The sequence below is a fragment of the Colobus angolensis genome, unplaced genomic scaffold, assembly GCF_000951035.1.
Source record: "Colobus angolensis palliatus isolate OR3802 unplaced genomic scaffold, Cang.pa_1.0 Scaffold134, whole genome shotgun sequence".
Classification (NCBI taxonomy): Eukaryota; Metazoa; Chordata; class Mammalia; order Primates; family Cercopithecidae; genus Colobus; species Colobus angolensis.
Window position 1 is genome coordinate 606,029 of NW_012114422.1, and position 19,861 is coordinate 625,889.

General features: G+C 41.5%; 1 protein-coding gene and 1 long non-coding RNA gene across 3 annotated transcripts in view; one reads left to right on the plus strand and one right to left on the minus strand.

The window, feature by feature from the left end:
* Positions 1-19,861, minus strand: part of PLCE1 (phospholipase C, epsilon 1) — a 368,205-nt gene that overhangs the window by 243,270 nt on the left and 105,074 nt on the right. The gene's annotated exons all lie outside the window — the stretch shown is intronic.
* On the plus strand, positions 597-10,055 carry LOC105506232. The gene is made up of 3 exons (XR_001000893.1): positions 597-1,037; positions 5,234-5,371; positions 9,010-10,055. It is a non-coding gene; the product is annotated as an uncharacterized LOC105506232 (long non-coding RNA).

Here is a 19,861-nt window from a genome sequence, read left to right on the forward strand (position 1 = left end):
TTGGGGAATGCAATAAATTTGATAAACATCTTAACAGCTGTTTATTGAGACAAGCCCAGACCATTTTGAAACAAAAATGGTCAAAAATAATATTTTTTTCATTAACACATAATATTTTTTTCATTAACACCTAGATAGTGTTCTCACGTTTTAGCAACTGACTACATTATAACTGCAAAGCAGAAGTTAAACTCTTACCTTCATCCTGCTCCCAGATTCACAGGGAAACCTACAAGTTTATATAAATCTAAGCAAAGGCCAATATATCTAAATACATAAACTCAAAGGATGGCAGGAAATGGTAACAAGAAGTTGGGATTCAGAGGACCTGGGTTTCTGCTTGTCTATACTACTAGCAAGCCTGCACCTTAGGCCACTAGCAAGCCTGCACCTTAGGACAAATCATTGATATTTCTACATTTTGATTGCAGAAAAGGAAGACTATCAAATATGAAATGACATATGTGAAGTGCTCTTAAGAGACAAAGTTCTTTTCTACATGCAGTAAATACAAAGAGGGCTGTTACTGGGTATCACTGTGTATAATGTATTGTGCTTTGTGATGTCACTGCAGGTACAATCAAGGACAGAAAATCAGTATTGATGGGGTGAGCTGTGGGACTGGAAGGCAGCAGGAAGATGTCAGGGTCAGGGATTACTGGCTCAGAAGCAGGTATCATGGCAGAAGCCCAAGTCCCTCCAAGTCACAGGGTTAGGAACCAGGATATCAGCAGGGGAAGCAGGGGGTGGAGGGGGTATAAAAATGACCTAACTACCACCACCAATACTACCATTTACTGAGGTTTTACCATGCAGCAGGCACCCTGAAAAGTGTTTAGCTTTCATTATCTCTGTCAGTCCTCCTAACAGCCTGATTAGTAGGAGTTGTTACAGAAACACAGATGAGACCATGGGTTAGAAAGAGGTTGAGAGTGCTAGAGAATCTTAAGGATGCAAAATGTTAGGTAAGCAGAAACTTCAACCACTGTCTTCTGACTCACAGCCCAAAGGAAAGACCAGGCAAGAGTAGGGGTGAAGTAAGTAGCTCGGTGACAGCACAGAACCTGTGAGCCAGGGCTGAGGCTGAGGCTCCTGGCCTCCCTGACTCTTCCTTCAAAGGCACATAGTAGGCAAGGCACTTGGGGGCACTGGCTGCAGGCGAGCTCCCACCTTGCTTGTGATAGGGTGGAATGGGGCCAGGGGGCCTTACCAATGGACTGGGATGTTCTTTCACAAGCAGGAGCAGTTCTTGCTGCTGCACTTGCCTTCTCTCACCTCACTGAGTCCTCACCCCACTGAGGTCAGGGCTGAGCTACAAGGCTGTCAGACTCTCGCTTGTACTATGGAATTGAGAGAAGAAATGGTGGAGCCTTGGTCCTTGAGTGAAATTTCCTCCCGTCGGTTAGATGCACAGTCCAACCAGCCCAGCGCTTGTCTCCAATAGTGGAGTCAAACAACTAATGCAATGGTTTGTAGACTTTTAAAAAAAATAACAACTTTTTTTTTGTCTCTCACAAAGGAAATCTCATGTAGCAGCCCAGAACTTTCAAGAGATAAGAAGTAGAGAGATTCTGGTTTAAAGAGGGATGATGGAAGCCCCGAATGTCCTCTCTTCTGCTCCCCCAGATGCCTTCATGGACTACAGGGCTGTACATACCGTTAGAATCCTTGATCTCAATATGAATGGCTAAAGACTCCAAGCATCCTAACTCTAATTGGAAATCCAGTAGCAATGTATTACCATGCAGTTGTCTAAAACCTTTTCTAAAAAGCTATTTAAATTATCCGTCTGTTCACACTTTTGGCTACAGAGTCCACTGTTTACTAGCCCCATTTGGAAGTACTACTTACTACCTTTCTCTTGTCCTAAACTCACTCTGCTGTAACTTCAAGGGGTATCTTTGTAGTTTTACACTAGAACTATTTATGACTTCAGAAACTTTGTTCACATCCTCCTCCTGTCTTCTAGACAGACCATTTCTAATCTGTTTAGTCTGTTCTCACTGGGGAATTAAATGCAATAATGTATGTAAAGCACCAAGCAAGGGGGGTGGCATGAAGGAGGAGTTCAGCAACATCTTGCCCCTATCTTCCTTTTTCTCATCTCCTTCATCATTTAAAAGGCTCTTATCCAGTTTTGCTTTCCTTTAAAACTCTTTGTTCCTTTCTTAATCACACTCGCTGCTGTGCCCTAAATAACGGGTACAAAATGGGGTCATCTTTAACAACACAGCCGAATACTGACGCTACAAGTGTCAACCCAATTGGCACCACATAAAGCGTCACCACTGCCAGGAACAATCAGAACTCACTCTTCTCTAGGTAGCCTCTGAGACGCCTTGATGTGAATATTGTATCAAAGAAACCACTATGGTTTTATATAACCAAGGAGGTAGAGGGGAGAGGGAAGGAGAAAGGGGTGTGTGGGAGAGAGAGAGAGACAGATAGACAGAGACAGAGACAGATACAACATGAGCACCACTGAGTGAATAAAGAGGATTTTATATTATGGAGCAGCATGGGAAGAAAAAATACATTCACTGTGCAAAAAGAGAGGCATAGAGGCAAGACAAGCAGAGAATATGAGCTCCCAGATAGGAAAGGACTGGAACAGTTAAGGCAGAAGCATTCAATTCCTGAATGTGTGTGCAGAGGAAAATGGAATCATGGCAAACTGCAAGACACTATTTGTGGGAGGATAAATTGGCAAACTGCAAGACACTATTTGTGGGAGGATAAATTGGCAAACTGCAAGACACTATTTGTGGGAGGACAGCATTTTGAGGGGGCCATTTATCAGTATCTATCACAGTTTTAAGTGTGTATACCCCCAGACTCAGCAATCACATTTCTAGGAATCTGAATTACAGAAATATTTAGCATTATACACATAGATATATAAAGATACTCACTCCAGCATTGTTCCTAAGGGAAAAATCTTGGGAATAGCTGAAGTGTTCATCAACAGGGACTGACAAAATAAATTATGGGGTGTATCCGTACAAGAGTATACTAGGGAACAATGAAAAATAATGAGGCAGTGATATATGTAAGAGATATGTGTAGCAATATTTATGGAAAGATCTCAAAAATATAGCAAATTTAAAAGGCATGTTGTAGTATGTATAATTTTGGTTTTAAAATTATGTAAATATACTAGTTAACATAAGAAAACCATCTGGAAGAATACACATTGATTATCTAAATTCTTTTTGAAGTGGGTGAAAAATCGTTACTTTTTATGTACTTTCAGACAGTTGAAGTTTTTAACTAAAAATACACCAACAGGAAAGCCAGCCATGGCATAGTGGCTACATGTGTGGGATGTGAAGCCACACTTCCTGAGTTTGAATCCCAGCTCTGCCTCGTCTTAAAATTGTGATCATAGAGAGGTAACTTAACCTGTGGCTCAATTGCCTTATTTGTAAAATGGTAATAATGATAGTACCAACCTTATAGGTTTGCTGTGTGAATTAAATGAGTTAACACTCATAAAAAGGTTAGAAAAGGCTTGGCATTAACACTCAATAAGTTGAGTGTTTATTGGTACACAATACATTTTTACCTTAAAAAACAGCTATTTGGTTGTTTAATTAGCAGAGAACAGAAGGAAGGAAGGGAGCAAAATGGGAAAAGATTAGTGCCAGATGATAAAGGGCCTTGACTACCCAGCTAAGAAATGCAGATTAATTTCTTTAGCAGGAAATGAGGAGACTTTCATTCATTCAAGACATACTTATTGAGTGCTTTCTGTGTGCCAACATCGAAACTGGGATACAAGAGCGGGAGTGAATGAAGTGGACAATGGCAACATTTTAGAAAAGGACAAGGTAATCAAGACTGCTTTTTGAGAACAATGGGTCTGTGCCTTAAAAGTGTTTTGTGTGAGTGTGTGTTTGGGGGAGATGATCAGGAAGATGGGGAGGCGCTATCAGTCAATGCATTGTTTGGATGAGTGGCGATAAGTGCCTAATACACAAAGGGAATACAGGCCTGAAGCTTGAAGAGATATCTCTGGTCTGAGATAACGGACAGGTGATCCCTGGTATTTGGGTGTTGAGCGAGGTTGGAGGGGTCAGGTGGGGAGCTGTGGTGGGCAGGAGAACCCCTGAACACCAGCTTTTCAGAGTTTACCTCAACACTGTCCAACTCAGTTGGCCTAGAGTCAGGCAACCTGGTTGTAAGCCCATGTTCACCACCTTTGAGTGGAGGAACCCAGGCAAACTGCATTTCTCTGGGCCTGAGAATCCTTCTATAAAATAAGAGGGTCTCTTCTGATTATTTCCAGGGCCCTCATCAGCTCAAACATTCTATCGTTTTCATGGCATCACAAAGAGGTGAATGAACAGGGCTTTCTTTCTCATTTCCAACTGATTATATTCCAGACTCAAAAGAGAAACCAATAAATAAAACATAGGATTCAGATGTGCAGGATAATGTATGAGAAGACTGTTTACATTTGCTTCCTTTTTGAGAAAGCGCATGTTGAATTTTAAGCCAAATGTATGTGTCAAGGTTTGAAAATAGGTTACTCAAATAATTTCATTCCATACGTGCAGCTGCTGTTCTAAAGTATAAACCACACTCGTCTAGTAAAACCATCATCTGTTCTATAAGGAATATGAACATTCATCTGGCCCTTATTTTTAGAGTGAGAGGTCAAATGCACAAGAGGTGAATTGTAGTTGAGTCCACTGTGCCAGATACAGATGGGGGACTGAGGCCAAATATAAATCATAATATCTGGGCTGGGCGTGGTGGCTCATGCCTGTAATCCCAGCACTTTGGGAGGCTGAGGCGGGTAGATCATGAGGTCAGGAGATTGAGACCATCCTGGCTAACATGGTGAAACCCCATCTCTACAAAACAATTAGCTGGGTGTGGTGGCGGGCACCTGTAGTCCCAGCTACTCGGGAGGCTGAGGCAGGAGAATGGCGTGAACCTGGGAGGTGGAACTTGCAGTGAGCCGAGATCACGCCACTGTACTCCAGCCTGGGCAACTGAACAAGACTCCATCTCAAAAAAATGAAAAATCATAATATCTGAATGTATGGGTATTTAAATTAGATGGCTTAGAAGATCAAAAGAAATAAATCATGGAATATCAAAGTGGCAAACAAAAGCCGCAAAAGGCCATCATTCATTTGTTCATTCATTTGACAAATTGCTCTCACAAAATCAATCATCAAAATCAACAGGCTCTGATTCATTTCCCATTGCTTATTGTAGTTAGGTTTCTTTTTCTCCCCAGGGTCATGGAATATGTGAACTTCAGGTTTAACCTCTGTGTGAGAAAAACAGCATGAAGATAATCAACTCTATGTAAGAAGAAATTGGTAACACTACTAACCACGAGTAATGCACACCAAAGGCAAGCTACCTGAGCCCTGATCCCACCTGCCACTCTAGTGATGTGACTCCTTTCTGCTTCACTTTCCCCTTCATAGGGTTGTGAAGAGGATGTTACTATTTGTACACTGTTTCGAGCAGTGCCTGCTGTACAATAAGGACCATATATGTGTTTGTAAAATAAATCTTAGTTGCTAGAGGCAACGCCAGGCAGCTGAGAGTGGCCGCCATTGACTCTCTTAAAGAACACTTTCTCTCTTGCTCATCCTACTCAGCTCATAAAAGTTCCAGGGAAAACCATACATTGGACAAGACAAGGATCAGCTGTTCTTCATTTTTACTTAGGAAGGCCAAGAGGAATTTACACTGAAAAACCTCCTGCAAGGATGGCTGAAATCAAAATGACATTTCTCTTTAAAAAGGAGATAGTTTGTTGGTAGACATGAAATGAGAATGTCCTGGTCTGCTGCCTACTCGCCTTGGAGTCTGTAATTTCAACCAACTGTTTGCTTGAGTTATTCAAACCCATTTTATTCTTAGCTGTTTTGCTGTGTGGGTTGCATTGTGTGTGCATGTGCATGCACACACACAGTGCGGGTAAGGATAGAAGCCCTCCTGGGAGGAGGCAAGATGCTTGAGTTTGGGTCATTTCAGCTCAACACTTAGAGTTGCCTACAGCAAATTTCTTTCTTTTTTTTATTATACTTTAAGTTCTGGGGTACATGTGCAGAGCATGCCGTTTTGTTACATAGCTACACAAGTGCCACGGTGGTTTATACAGCCAATTTCTTGAGCCTCAATTACTGAAACTGAAACATGGCACTGATGTTCATCTAAAAGAAGGGAAGGATCTTGAAAAGTGGTCTTTTGGGTGCTTTTTTCTGGATCAAGAACTATTATTCAAAGTGGCTGGGATAATCTGTTTTTACAAGGATTGCTCTCTTGCAGGTCAGAGGGCTGCTGCCACTCCCCTGGCTTAGATGATTGCTCAGGGTGTCTGGTAGCATCAGTAATTAACAGGCCCAAGGTTCAAGCCCTAGCTTTGCCACTTGTAAAAATAAGCCTCAGTTTGCCTATCTGTAAAATGGTGATAATGACAATAACAGTATCTGTCTCATCAGGTGGTTGTGAAGAATAAGTGAGAATACTCAGAAACTCAGCATGATGCCTGACAGTCAGTGCCTAATAAACAGTAGATTCACAGTAACAGCTGGTCTCGTCCTCAAGTGCTCCAGTGAAATTTTAGGTATATCTATCTTTAGATTGTGATGGACAGTTTATTAGCTAGTTTTTATATTGGCTTTAAAAATCTCCAGCAATAACTCTTTTAAAACATGCCATCTGCCTCCTCCACGTTTTTCTTCTTTGTATTTTTAAAAAATTTCAAAACAAACCAAACTATTTTAAACTATGCCTGAGTGGTTACCTATTATTCATCAGAAGAGATTCCAGGGCTTTTTGTAGAAGGATTTCACATTGGGATGCTTTCGTCAAAGAGCTGCCTGTCCTGTTCTGTCTTCCTGCTGGATGGCCCCTGGGAATGGGTGGGCTTCTCATACCACCTGCCGTGGCACCAGGATGAGAAGCTGGGAGTGCAGCCCGGGGCTGGGGTGTGGAGGATGCAGACAGGATAGCCATGGAAGAGGTGCTGGCACAAGTTCTGGCCTAGGCCCCTCTGATAAGCAGCTGTGTGGCCTTGGTCAGGTCACTCAAACACACTGGACCGTATTATCCTCACGTGTGACATGACATGAGTTGCCTAGCAACGGACAAAGCCAAGAAGACAATCCACCCAGGAGGCAGATGGCAGACACGTTGTTCACCTTCACTAGTTATCAACAAAATGCAAAAGGGGACAAAGGTATCATTTTTACATTTATTAAAGTAAAAACTTAAAAACAATAATACTCAATGTTGCTTATGTTTTACATTACTGTGAGTACGGCATTGGTACAACTGCTTGGGATTGGAAAACACAACTTAGACTATGTCTCTCTCGTGTAAGAGAAACAGGTACACTTGGGTGTGGTTCCCCATCTCTGCAATTCACTAGTTTCAAAGCTCAATGTTTCTCGGGCTCACTGGAATATGGGGTAAAATGGGGATTAAAAACAATGCCCCCTAGACAGGTTGTTGTGAGTGGGAATAATGTAGATAACAGGCAGAGCCTAATGCTTGGCATAGAACAGATGCTTATTGTCACTACTGATGTGACAATGCTGATGCCTCATTCAATGCATTTGGCTCATGTTACAATGCCAAGGAGAGAAAACCCATTTACCTCCCTTTCTCAGTTTCCCTGTCTGAATCTGACTTCTCAGCAGGCAGAGCAGAGAGCCGCCTGTCTGCAGCCCCACTCATCCGAGTGGTTCTGTCTCATAGCCCCAGAGGTCCCCAGGCAACTCTGGGTACATGTCCTGGGTACATGTCCTGGGTACATGTCTCCTATCACATGCCCACCACCGCACAAGAGATGCCAGTTCTGCCCAGCCCAGGTGGCATTCACTCAGCTCTACAAATGGCCTTCCAGGCCAGACCCCTTTGGTGCCTCCACACAGAGCAGGGGGCAACATCCTTTTGTGCCCACAACCTTTGCTCCCATCTCCCTCCAGGCAAAGGCAAGCCAGCCCCTCCAGAGAGCTCAGGCTCTCTGACTCACACCTGCTGCCACCATCACTCTGGCATGTCTTCCCGTGCCAGCCACTGGCCCTGTCTTTACTGAGTAGCTCACCCCACCGACAGGAGGTCACCTGAGTCACTTGTTTTCAAATGCCCACTTGCTTCTGAGGGGGTTTTCTCCTCTTCCTCAGGTTTCTCCTTTGATTTATTTCTTGTTTGTTGGTAACTCAAGCCCAGTGTAGACTAAAATTGCCATAAATTCTTTATCTACTCAATATCAAAGATGTCTCTTCTTAAATGCTTCTTTGAATTCTTTCTCAATACCAGGTTCTGTCTCTGTTTCCATTTTGCGACCTAATAAGGACTGAAATCTGTTTTCAGTATTACTTGATTTTTTTTTTCCTCAGCTTTAAAAATATTTTCAGAGAGCCAAAGAGCTGAGGAACTGAAAGGACTTCGTTGAGTCCTCATTTCATTCATGAAAACACTGAAGCCCCAAGGGGTGAGCCGTGTGCTGTGCACACATGGGTGAGGTGTGCAGGTGAGAGATTGCTAGGAAGTACTCTTCTATCACCTCGCTGTCTCATGCCCCATTTCCTCCTAAGCCTCATGCCGCCTCAGCAGGGCTTCTGACAAACAATGACCATATTTCCTCTGTGGAGAGCTCTGAGGGGCCTGTGAATCTGCAGAAATAGCTCCCCACAGGGGTTCCAAACCCATCATGGACTCCTCTCTCTCACTTCTAGGCTTCTGCAAATGCTGTTCCCTCTTTGTGGTAACTACAGCTAAGTCACACTCCATCTCTAAATGCTTCCTGGAGGAAGCCCCTTCTGAGCCTTCAATTCCAGACAGGGAACCTTCCCCTGTGGCCCCTGCAGAAACTTGTATACCCTCCCAAGCTGGTATTGCTCACCAGTCTTACAACAGGTCATTCCTGTTTGCATCCATCTTCCATAGTGGTCTGCACACAGTATGAGGAAGAGCAGACACAATTAACTCACAACAAAGTGTTAGTGACTTGAAAATCTCTCTTAGCTGCAGGAAGACCCATGGAAGAACCAAGAGAAGTCAAGAACTGAAGTTCTTCCATTCCCACCTCTGGGTCACCTTCCCTGCTTTCTCTTTCCCCAAAAGAGATGCAGTCAACATCCCAAAGACCAATGATGCCATTGTTTTACACCAAATATCCCTCCTCTAAATTTTTCAAGAAATTGGGAATAAACTTCTTAAGAAAATTTGGGGAGCAAAAGCAAGTAGCCAGCCTAGATGAGCACATCCAACCTCTCTCCTCTTGATTCTCACATGTATTACCCAGGATCCCGTTTCTGCAGAAAGCAGAGAGCCCTTGAGAACATTTTCACTTTGTCACTTTAGCAGCCTAACTCCGTGGTACCCCTGAGATAGGGAGGGTGAAGGGGTAGGGAAGACTGCAACCCCAATAGAAGCAGGGAAGGTGACATAGATGTGGGAATGGAAGGACTTAAGTTATTGACTTCTCTTCGTTTCTGCCCTGGGTCTTTCCGGCACTATCTTTCCCTATATTATTTCATCTAATTCCCCAAACATCCCTAGATAGCCTATATCATTAAGTCCTTTATGATCTCCATTTTACCTAGAAAGAAACAGTGAGATGCAAAGAAGTTTAGTAACTTGCTGAGACCACAGGACCAGACAGAGGTTGTGCTGAGACCCACCAGAGCACCAGGCTCTTCATCACAGCCTCTTTTTGTAATTTCCCACTCAGTCTTCTTAACGGTGTCAGGGGTGTACCTGTGTGTTCTCCCTGACCATTAAAACCTCACTGGCATTAACTGGACAAACAGGAAGTTTAAAGAGGGTATTTTTAACACCCTATTCATGTAGTCTCCCTGCTTGGGCTGCTCCCCTATCCTAGAATGTGCTTTTATCTCCTGTGATAACCAAAGACCCACTGGATCCTTCCTGCCCCCTCTCTCACCATAAGGGCCTCAATGCAAGTTAATGTCTCCATTTTCCATATTCCTATTGTGTTTATAGATGGCTCTGTACAATTTCATGTTTTACATACAATGTTCAACCATTGATATAATAACAACCATGAAAACAAATACTTTTGTGCATTTGTTATCTGTTAAGTACCTTTTGTCTTATTTAATTTCCATAATAATTCTATAAAGTCGATATGATAGCTCCCTCCTTGTAAACAAGAATATTGAACCTTGACATACGCATTTGAGAGAAATAATATATCTTGGCAGTTTAATGTTTGAGCTTCGACTTTGCGTTTAAATCCTAATTCACTAAGTAGGTAAATGTACACAAACTGCTTCTCTAAGCCTCAGTTTTGTGATCTGTAAAACAGGGTTGCTGAGAGGCCTAAACTGAGGTAATGTGTATGAAGTACTGAGTACAGGACTGGCATGGAGTAAAGTAGCCCATGACTGCAGGTACTTAATATCAGAAGGAAGCAGGGCTTAAAGTCTAACTCCAGGGCCCATGTTTCCTGCTTTTCATATAATCCTGAAGTAGGCAGAGTTTTTCCTTGCTATTTTAAAGAAGAGGAATTAGGTTCAGAAATATAAAATGACTTGTTCACCAACACCCAGCTGTTAAGAGTCAAGGCTGGGGTTTGAGCCAAGTGTAGCTTTACTTGACTTCCCAACACTGAGCTGCCTATGTTAATCTGTTAGTTTCAGGCAATCTTCTTTCTTCCAAATTTGTGATAAGCTCCTCGGAGCCAGGCAAAGGCACTTCTACTCTGCCTGTGTTTCCCAGATGGCCTGGCACGGCCTCGCACGTGCTGTGTTCTCAATATGTCATTAGTAAAGAAAATCCTTGCTGCCCTTGCACAGCCTGGCACTCAGCTCCCTAGAACCAGCTATGGAGGACTGAGAATCCTAAACAGAAGGAATACAAGATAGGTCATTGCAGAATTACCTAACAATTTTATGCCTATTGTACTCATAAGAAGTAAGCCTCAAACACTAACTCAAGGTGTTCCAAAGAAAGCTGAATGTCTTACAGGTCCATTGCCACAGATTCTTCAGTAAGTAAAGAGTGTATAAAAGAATAAAAAGATATAATCTATTAGAGATGAAAAGATTCATGGGAAATATCAGTCAAATGTAATATTTGGACCTCATCTGATTACTGTTCCAAAAACCAAATATTAAAAGCCATTTTAAAGACAACCAGGGAAGTCTGAATATAGGCTTGTCATTAAATCATAATTTGGAATATTTATTTAGGTATGATAATATTGCATTCTTTTTTTATAAAGTCTCTATTTATTAAAAATATGCCATGAAGTATTTATTCATGAAGTGATATAAAATCTAGGATTTAAATACTTCAGCAAGGTAGAGAGGAAATACTCCTGAGGGGAGATTGATAAAACAATATCGGCAATGTTTATAAATGTTGAAGCTAGGTGATGGGTACATAGGGGGTCATTATACTATTCTCTGTATTTCTGTGTTTGTTTAAAAATTTACACAATAAGCAGTTTTTGTTAAAAAAGGAAGGAATGGTGAATCCCCAGCAATCTTCCGTTTTGTTCTGCAACTACTTGTCTTCCACAAGAGTTCAGTCTCCTTGACGACATGAAAAGTCATTCTCTTCCTAAGGTTCCTAAATGTACTTGTACAAGTGAGGACTAAGCAGCTGTTGCGAGGACAGCTCACCTGGACCATTCCCCAGTCCCTCACAAATCAGGCTGCTTCAAACTGACCTTGTCACTTTCCCCCAAATATGCACACTGTCTCCATAATCTCATCTCTATCTCCTGTCTGCTGCTGTAGATCAGAAACCTCAGCAACACCTTTGTGTCTTTCCTCTCCTTCAACCCCTAGGCCAGGCAGCCAATGCTACTTTGGAGCATGACTCAGATGACACCTTTCCTCTCCATTCTGACTGCTCCAGCTCTGGCTAAAGCCTCAACACCACATACTTGGACTATGGCAGCAGGCTCCTGGTGGGTTCCCTTATTTCAACCTTTTCCCTTTCTGTGCAAACAGCTGAACTTTCCAAAACACTAGACCACCAAGCTTAAGGCTTTTACTTGGAATCACTCATTCTGAAACCCATCTGTTAAATCCCTGTATCAAATAGGCCGCTCAGGAGTTCTTATGGTTAAGCTCCACCTTACTACCTTTCATAGCTCACTGAATACCTTCCTTAATCATTTCAGAATATGTCTGGTCACAGCTAGACTGGAAGCTCAAAGGGAAAGAGGCTTGTCTGTCTACCCCTATATCCCGGCACTTAGCATCATGCTTGGTACACTGTTGTGGGTGCACAGTAAATATTGGTTGAATGAAAGAATAGATTTATTAATGAATAAATTCTGTGAAAAAAATCATTTTTTCCCCCTTGATGTGTGCCTATGTGGTGCTTTCTTCAGCACAGGTCCTAATCTTTCCAGCACAGCATACCTGCAGTCCATGATGACCAAATCTTTAAGAGCCTCTGGAGGGAGACATAATCTCCTTACAAAGATAATTTTCAAGTAAAATCTAAATAAAAGGTATTTTATGGTTTCCCTTCTCCCACATACACAGTGTAAACAAACCTCTATTTATAGGTCGAGTAGCCTTAGCTTTAGCTCTGACTACACATGAACTTGGTCTACCCATCCATGTCTCTGGTCCTCAGTTTCATCATCAGTTAAAGGAGAGGGGTAGTTGGGTAATCAGTGTGATCCTTTCAATTATAACCTTCTTGGTACTTTCCTTCATAGAAGTCACAATGCCGTGTGCCCAAAATGTCATATTACCTAAGTATAGAAAGTTTCCCTTTATTACAAGTTCCAATTGCTAGCCTGACGCAGAAGTCAGACTCGCTAATATGAACGTTTCTCTCCGGAACTCACCTTCTTATGGAGTCACCCTCATCCCTTTGCTTAACAAACATGTCTCTCTTATAAGCCAATTCAATGAGGAATTTTTCCCCTTTATTGTTGACACAGCATCTCTTTACGATGGTAAGTTGTGCATCTTTTCAGCCTGTCTTCATAACCATTATGTGATTTCATGCCCAGGGCAACCAGTTGAGACAATCAGGTAGGGTTTATGGTTGGTGATATGGTTTGGTTGTGTCCCCGCTCAAATCTCACCTTGAATTGTAGTTCCTATAATCCCTACATGTCGTGGGAGGGACCTGGTGGGAGGTAATTGAATCATGGGGGCAGTCACCCTCATGCTGTTCTCATGATAGTGAGTGATTTCTCATGAGATCTGACAGTTTTATAAAGGGCTTTTCCCCCTTTTGCTTGGCACTTCTCCTTGCTGCCACCAGGTGAAGGACATGTTTGCTTCCCCTTCTGCTATGATTAAGTTTCACGAGGCCTCCCCAGCCCTTCAGAACTGTGAGTCAATTAAATCTCTTTCCTTTATAAATTACCCAGTCTTCAGTATGTCTTTATTAGTAGGGTGAGAATGGACTAATAGAACTGGTTTATCATTTTGCAAAAGCATCTGTTGGATAAGCAACAGATTTACTTGTTGCTTGGTCTTCAGTGTGTTAGCAAGTGGAAGGTGGTGGTACCTAGTCTCCAGATTTCCTAAATTCTGGTTCTGGAATCTTTAACATCATTCCATTATGCCCTAGGAACAGGCAGCAGGACAGCTGTGAGGGTAAGGAGAACTGGGGTCCTTGCTTTTGAAGCCATCTCAGCAATCTGGGAATGGGCAATGAAGTGATGGCCCAAATAAGGATTATGTAGATCACAAGAAGCCCCCAACAACAGCTGAAGATGACAGTCTCCCTCAAGTCCAGATCCGCCTTGTAGCCTGAAGACCCCTGATGATATTATCCTAATGGCCTGGGAGCTGGGCCACAAGAAGACCCACTGGCCTGAATAGTTCCTCCAGAACACAGAAGTAGAAGGAACATGGGCTTCAGGGTCTGACAAAGGGCTCAGATCCCACCTGTACCCCTTTACAGCTGTATAAAATCAGGCCTGGTCCTCATCTGTAAAGTGAGGAAGACACCACCCATTAAGGGTTTTCTGGGAGTATTAAGGGAGATAGCTTACTTGAAGTGGCTAGTATGGTGCTAGGCTTAGTAATTTTCTTTTCCCCTACCTTTTAGTGCCTCTCTCTCCTCTCCCATGTGGCCCTGTGGCTGGTGACACAAGCAAGTGCTCAATGTCAATCATTGTTATTAAGAAATTTCCAGCCTGGGCAACATAATGAAACCTCATTTCTACAAAAATTAGCCAGGCGCGGTGGTGCATGCCTATAGTCCCCGCTACTCAGGAGGCTGAGGGGGGACGATTGCTTGAACCTGGGAGGCGGAGATTTCAGTGAGCCAAGATTGTGCCACTGCACTCCAGCCTGGGTGACAGAGAGAGATCCTGTCTCAAAACCAAAACCAAAGGGAAACAATTAAAAACAAGAAATAAAGAAAGAAAGAAAAACTGAAGGGCCCCTGAGGGACAAGGGGATCAAGGAGCCAAGAGGAAAAGAAATGCTGCAGAGGGGATCCTACCATGTGAAGACACAAAGTACATCTTTCCTGAATGTGCCTATCATTGCATGAGTCCTGAGGCTGACCCAGCATGTGGCCAACGGGCCTTTGCTGGCAGAAATACAGACCAGTCTCTCTCTAGAAAGGAGCCAGGTATAGAGCAAATAGAGGGAAAAGGGAGGTATTTTAAGGATGATTACAATGTATTCTTTGTTAAACAGTTGCCAAAACGGTCTGCAGTTACCAGCACTTGGAAACAGTTTGTGGAGTAGCCATGTAAGTTTTTTTGCTAATAAATTTTTAATCTTGGTCAAATGAACTTAGATTTAGCTAATCAAAAATAGGCATTGGAGCTGAAAGGAGCAGTCAATTTAGTGAGAATTCTACTGCTATGGAATTAGATACTGACCTTCCTCCCCTCTTTGAGACCACAAAGCCTAAGGGTCTCTAAACCACATCACTCCTCATCTAGTGGCAGTTACGCACATGAGCACAGCCTCCAAAGCATGCTATCAGATGCCAGGTGTGAAACTCTGGCCCTTGGGCATTGATAAGGCTGGCACCAAAAGGAGCATCCACCACTGGTAAGAGTAGCTACCCATGGTAGCTACCCATGGCTGACCCAGGGCTTCCTCCCTCTGGTCTCCAGGTCTAGCCTTTCCCTTCCTTGACTGTCCTCTTCCAACTTTCAAGTGAGGGCTACTCATCCTGCAGATGCCTTGTAGGATACGACTTCCTCTAGGCAGTCTTCCTTCACCTCCGGGTCTGCATGAGGAAGCCCTGCTGTGATCTCCCATAACGGCCTATTCTTTCTCCATTCACGCGCCTATCATACTCTCCCACAGTGGTTCTCAAACAGGGGCAATTTTGCCTCTAGGAAATATTTGGATGTCAACCTAGTGTCCAGATTGAGAAATCTTGCTCTACTGTAATTGTTTACTGGTTTCTCTTCATCACAGTGGCTACCTTGTTCATATTTGTATCCCCAGTACAATGCCTGGTACATTCTAGGAGCTCAAAAGAAATACCGATTAAATGACTGAGTGACCATCTCCATTCCACATCTCTGGTTTACTGCTAGCTTTTGATCCTGACAAACCCTGTACTTGGCTCTCTGTCTTACCCAGCACCAATTCTGTCTTACCCAGACCCTCATCATTATTCTACTATACGACACAGAGTGCAGGTCGTGGGTGATAGAAAACTAGGGCCACCTGCAGTAAAGCAGAGAACAGAGCACCTGGGCTGCAGGGCTAGGCAGAGTCAAGACCTCAAGAAATGGAAGAAGGCCTGAGATAAAGGAAAGCAGGGCCAGACCACCAGGCAAATTGGGCAGTGGGACTGTGCAGCTAGGAGCTCAGAAGCTGATTAGTTTTCAAATCCTTCACACAGCATTTATTTAATTAATGGACACTGAGTGTCTGTTTCTGAGGCTGCAGGATTCTTTTCCCCTTTTAGTGAAGTAACGTTGTATGATGAATCCTTTCTTGAAACTGAGTCCCTGCCCATTTGTTTCTTTGTGCTTTTGCTACTGAGTTCACATGAATTATGATAAGCTTATTTTACATGATTCTAAGGGGCTGGTAATTCTCAACAATTTCAAGAATGAAACGTTCACAAAGACTTTCAAAACAGTGACGTGACATGGTTTGGGAATTCAAAATCACAGTTACTGAAAACATATTATTTGATTTATTATATTTTACATCCATATTATAATTTATGTTTAAATAATGTACTGCAGGGAGATGGAGCTGGGCAATTTTACCAGGCAACCAAGGTTTAGGGGGTTGCTAGACTTTCGAAAGTAAAAATTAGTTGCTTTTAACAACAGCCCCATGATTTCACCCTTGAATTCCTTTAGAACTGTTGGATGAAAGCCAACCTGTCCCTGTGATTTATCCATATCCAGTTTGTCAACTCAGTCTAGAACATTCTGTTCATTTACTACTATTTGATCTAGTACCTCTGCTTCTAAAGATGATTTTGATATATTTTTCTGAAAAGACCAAGGCAAATAATTTATTGTGTCTGCTGGCTCCTTTTTCTATCGCCCAAGGAGTATTCTGAGCATCTGCAAAGGTTCTGCTGGATCTTTGCCTGGTTGCTTCATTTTGATTCCTATAAAAAAGTCTCTCCTATTTTTGCTTTAATGTCAGTTTCTTATAGAATGCTCCTTAAATTATGTGTGAGCCTTTTTACTTGTCTTTCTAGGTGGGTTTCTCTGGTTTTCTAACTGAACTTCCTATTTTTTTCAAAGATGTCTCTTCCTTATGAAGTCTCTTCCTTATTTTTGCCTGGCTCCTTCACTTCAATTCCTATAAAAGTCTCTCTTATTTTTGCTTTAATGTCAGTTTCTTATAGAATGCTCCTTAAATTATGTGAACCTTTTCCCTGGGCTTTCTAGGTGGGTTTCTCTGGTTTTCCAACTGAACTTCCTATTTTTTTCAAAGATGTGCCTTCCTTATGAAGGAATATGCTCTTCCTTGAGCAATCCTCTTTGCACTGTATCTGTAAACGATAATTATGATCCCAACCTCCAGAGCTATAAGGGCAAAATAAATTAAGGCACATAAAGGATTTCACACAATACCTGCCACAAAGAAAGTGTTTAGCGTTGGCTGTTTATTCTTACTTTATTGGACAAAGAAGGTGGGGTAGGGGAAAAAACCTAGTTCTTCTCACCTGTGCCTCTCAAAAAGATTTTTTGAATCTTGTCATATTTTGTGTTTCTGAAAAGGTGTTTGGTAGTTAACCTTTTAAAAAAATTAATTGACAAGATCCTTGAGGCTTGCTATTTTTCATAATTACTATTCATGCTTTTAAAATTCTCATCAGTTATACATTATCTTGGTTTTCTGTTCCTTGCATCAGGCCATTAATCTTACGTTTCTTAGGGTTATTAAATTACAGTGGCTAACACACGGACACCTCCCTGTACCTTCTACAGTATTTCTTTTTCTTTTCTGCTATAAAATCATTAGCACAGGAAGTGATCATTTGTCCTCATTCGTTCCAGGGAGGTATTTTGCCAATCTACAAGTGAATAAACACTCTCATTATTGCTAATTGGCCTGATTTTTTTTTGCTTGGCCAGTCCTATTCCAGTTTCCAGCTCAATCTCATTATCCTTGTCAGGTGGCCCATAACCCCCTTCTATTGCTATATTTTCCATTAACTATGGACTATTTCCCTATTTCCACCCACTGGGCCTCTCCCGACGGCATTTTTATGCTGAAGCTCCTTGGATTTCTTCACTACTGCAATACTCTATTTCATGACCGTGGCTTCTTACTCTTCACTGACAACTGTCTCAAGAGCATTTTCAATTCTTAAGAAACTCAACAGTCTTTTTTTCTTTGTACCCCTGTCTCCTGCTGTCACTAGGATACTCAAATTCCACCTGTCTCTTAGGTACTATAGACTGTAGTTATATAATGAACTATAGTTATCTTTCTCTCCCCTCTCAATCTACTCCTCACACCCCAAAGAGCCTAAGAAATTGTGTTGTAACCAACTCTGCAGGTGTTGCTTATACATACAAAAGTTTGAAAAGCACAAGTCTAAAGCATTGTTTACTGCTGAGGGAAGAACTGAGTGTTAAGATGCCATGGAGGAGGCTTTTCATTGTTTACCCTTTTCATACTGTTTGAATTTTTTTCAACCATGCACATGTCTTACCATTTTAATAGAAATAAAAAGAGTAAACAAGTAAAACCTTCATCAAGATCACATTAAGAAGGAAAAGATAATTCATGGCAACTGTTCCCAGATGTTCCTGGCAATTGTTCCTCAATTGTTTACCTGAACAATTTTCCCTCTGTCCAAAATGACAGATGAGGAGAAAGAAGACAGAATGAGGATAATGTAATACATTGACAAAAAATTATATTTTGTTTCGGTTTTCCGAAAACATTTTAGGAAAAGCATTTATAACAATAGCTTGTCTAGATTCCTCAAAAATAGGAGAATGGATACAGCACAATTAAGAGTCTGCATGTTTTAACTCTTGGAATGATTTTCTTTTCCTAAAGATTACAGCTACTCTCACACCTTCTCAAATTGAGGCTTAAGCCAACCTTATTATTAGCCGTCCCACTAAAAGAAAATACAATGGTTAAAATGCTAGATTAAAGTAATACAAAATGCAAGAGACTGCTGCCAGTCTGTTTCCAAAAAGAAAAACAGGACGACATGGACTGAAAGGGCTCACTGAACAAAAACAAGAAGAACCACTGGGTGCATAGACCTTGTCTCACTCACCCAAAGCTGGAAAGTCAGAGTCCCCTACATCTAATGAAAACATTTGATTTCCAATAAATTAAAGTGACCAGGAGTACCTGCATCTATCCATCTACCACAACAACCACAGACATTCACTTCTACCAAGACACCCCACACCTTCCATAAGGAAGGAGATATGCCAAATGCTCCCTTTCCACACTACTTTGTATAGGAAAAATGAGCCTGTGTCAGGACACTGACACAATTTCTCATGTTATTTTTCTGAGGGTTGTTATCTGTCTCTCAGGGTTGTAGAAGGAATGAACACTTAATTGAAAATTTTAACCCTAATACTCATAAAATATCATATGCTCTTGAAAAGGATTATGGAAATTCACAGATAGAATTATGTGAACCATTTCAAGAGTAGTCTTCATAGCTTGAATTCCTTAAACACAGTACTTTGTGATGAAGTTAGCCAAATACAGAGAAACAAAACAGTTTTCAAGTTTTATTCTGGGTTATTTTTAACTCCTTTTTTTTAAAGAAAAGAAACAGAATTTGGAATTGAGTTGGCGGTTAGCAGAAAACTACTCCTTTCAATGACCTCTTCTTCAGCTAATCTTATCAAAGGTCTAATATCCTTTTAATGTTTATAAGTAAATGAACACTCAGATAAACTGCACTACCTTTCCCACAAACTATGGACATTTACACTGAATATCTTTTAAAAAGCATATTTGAAACACCAAAAAAACATGTAGTCCATTTTAATCAGGGATGCTATCAAATGTTTGCATTTAACTCCTGAGTATAGTTTTTTCCTCTTAGAAATTAGTTCTACTTCAGGATATTCGTTACTAGTATCATAATCACAAAAGCCAAAAGGTGAAAAAGAAAGCAACAAACCAAATCTGCAAAAAGAAGAGCAACTTACTCAAAAGCGAGTATCCTGAAGAATATAATGAGTGAGAAGTTTTCATCCCATTAAATGTTGATACATAATATACCATAGGCCATTGCAAAAGGAATGAAAACCAACATCTAATAAACTCTCAGGATACCTATAGAGATCTTGTAGATTAACATGCAAAAAAAAAAAAAAATCTCAAAGCTGAAATGCACAACAAAAAAAAAATAATTTGTATCTCTATAGTTAAGCATTTTAGGTTAAAACGTTTTAGAAACTTTCTTAACAAGGAAAGAAACTTCTCTGATCCTC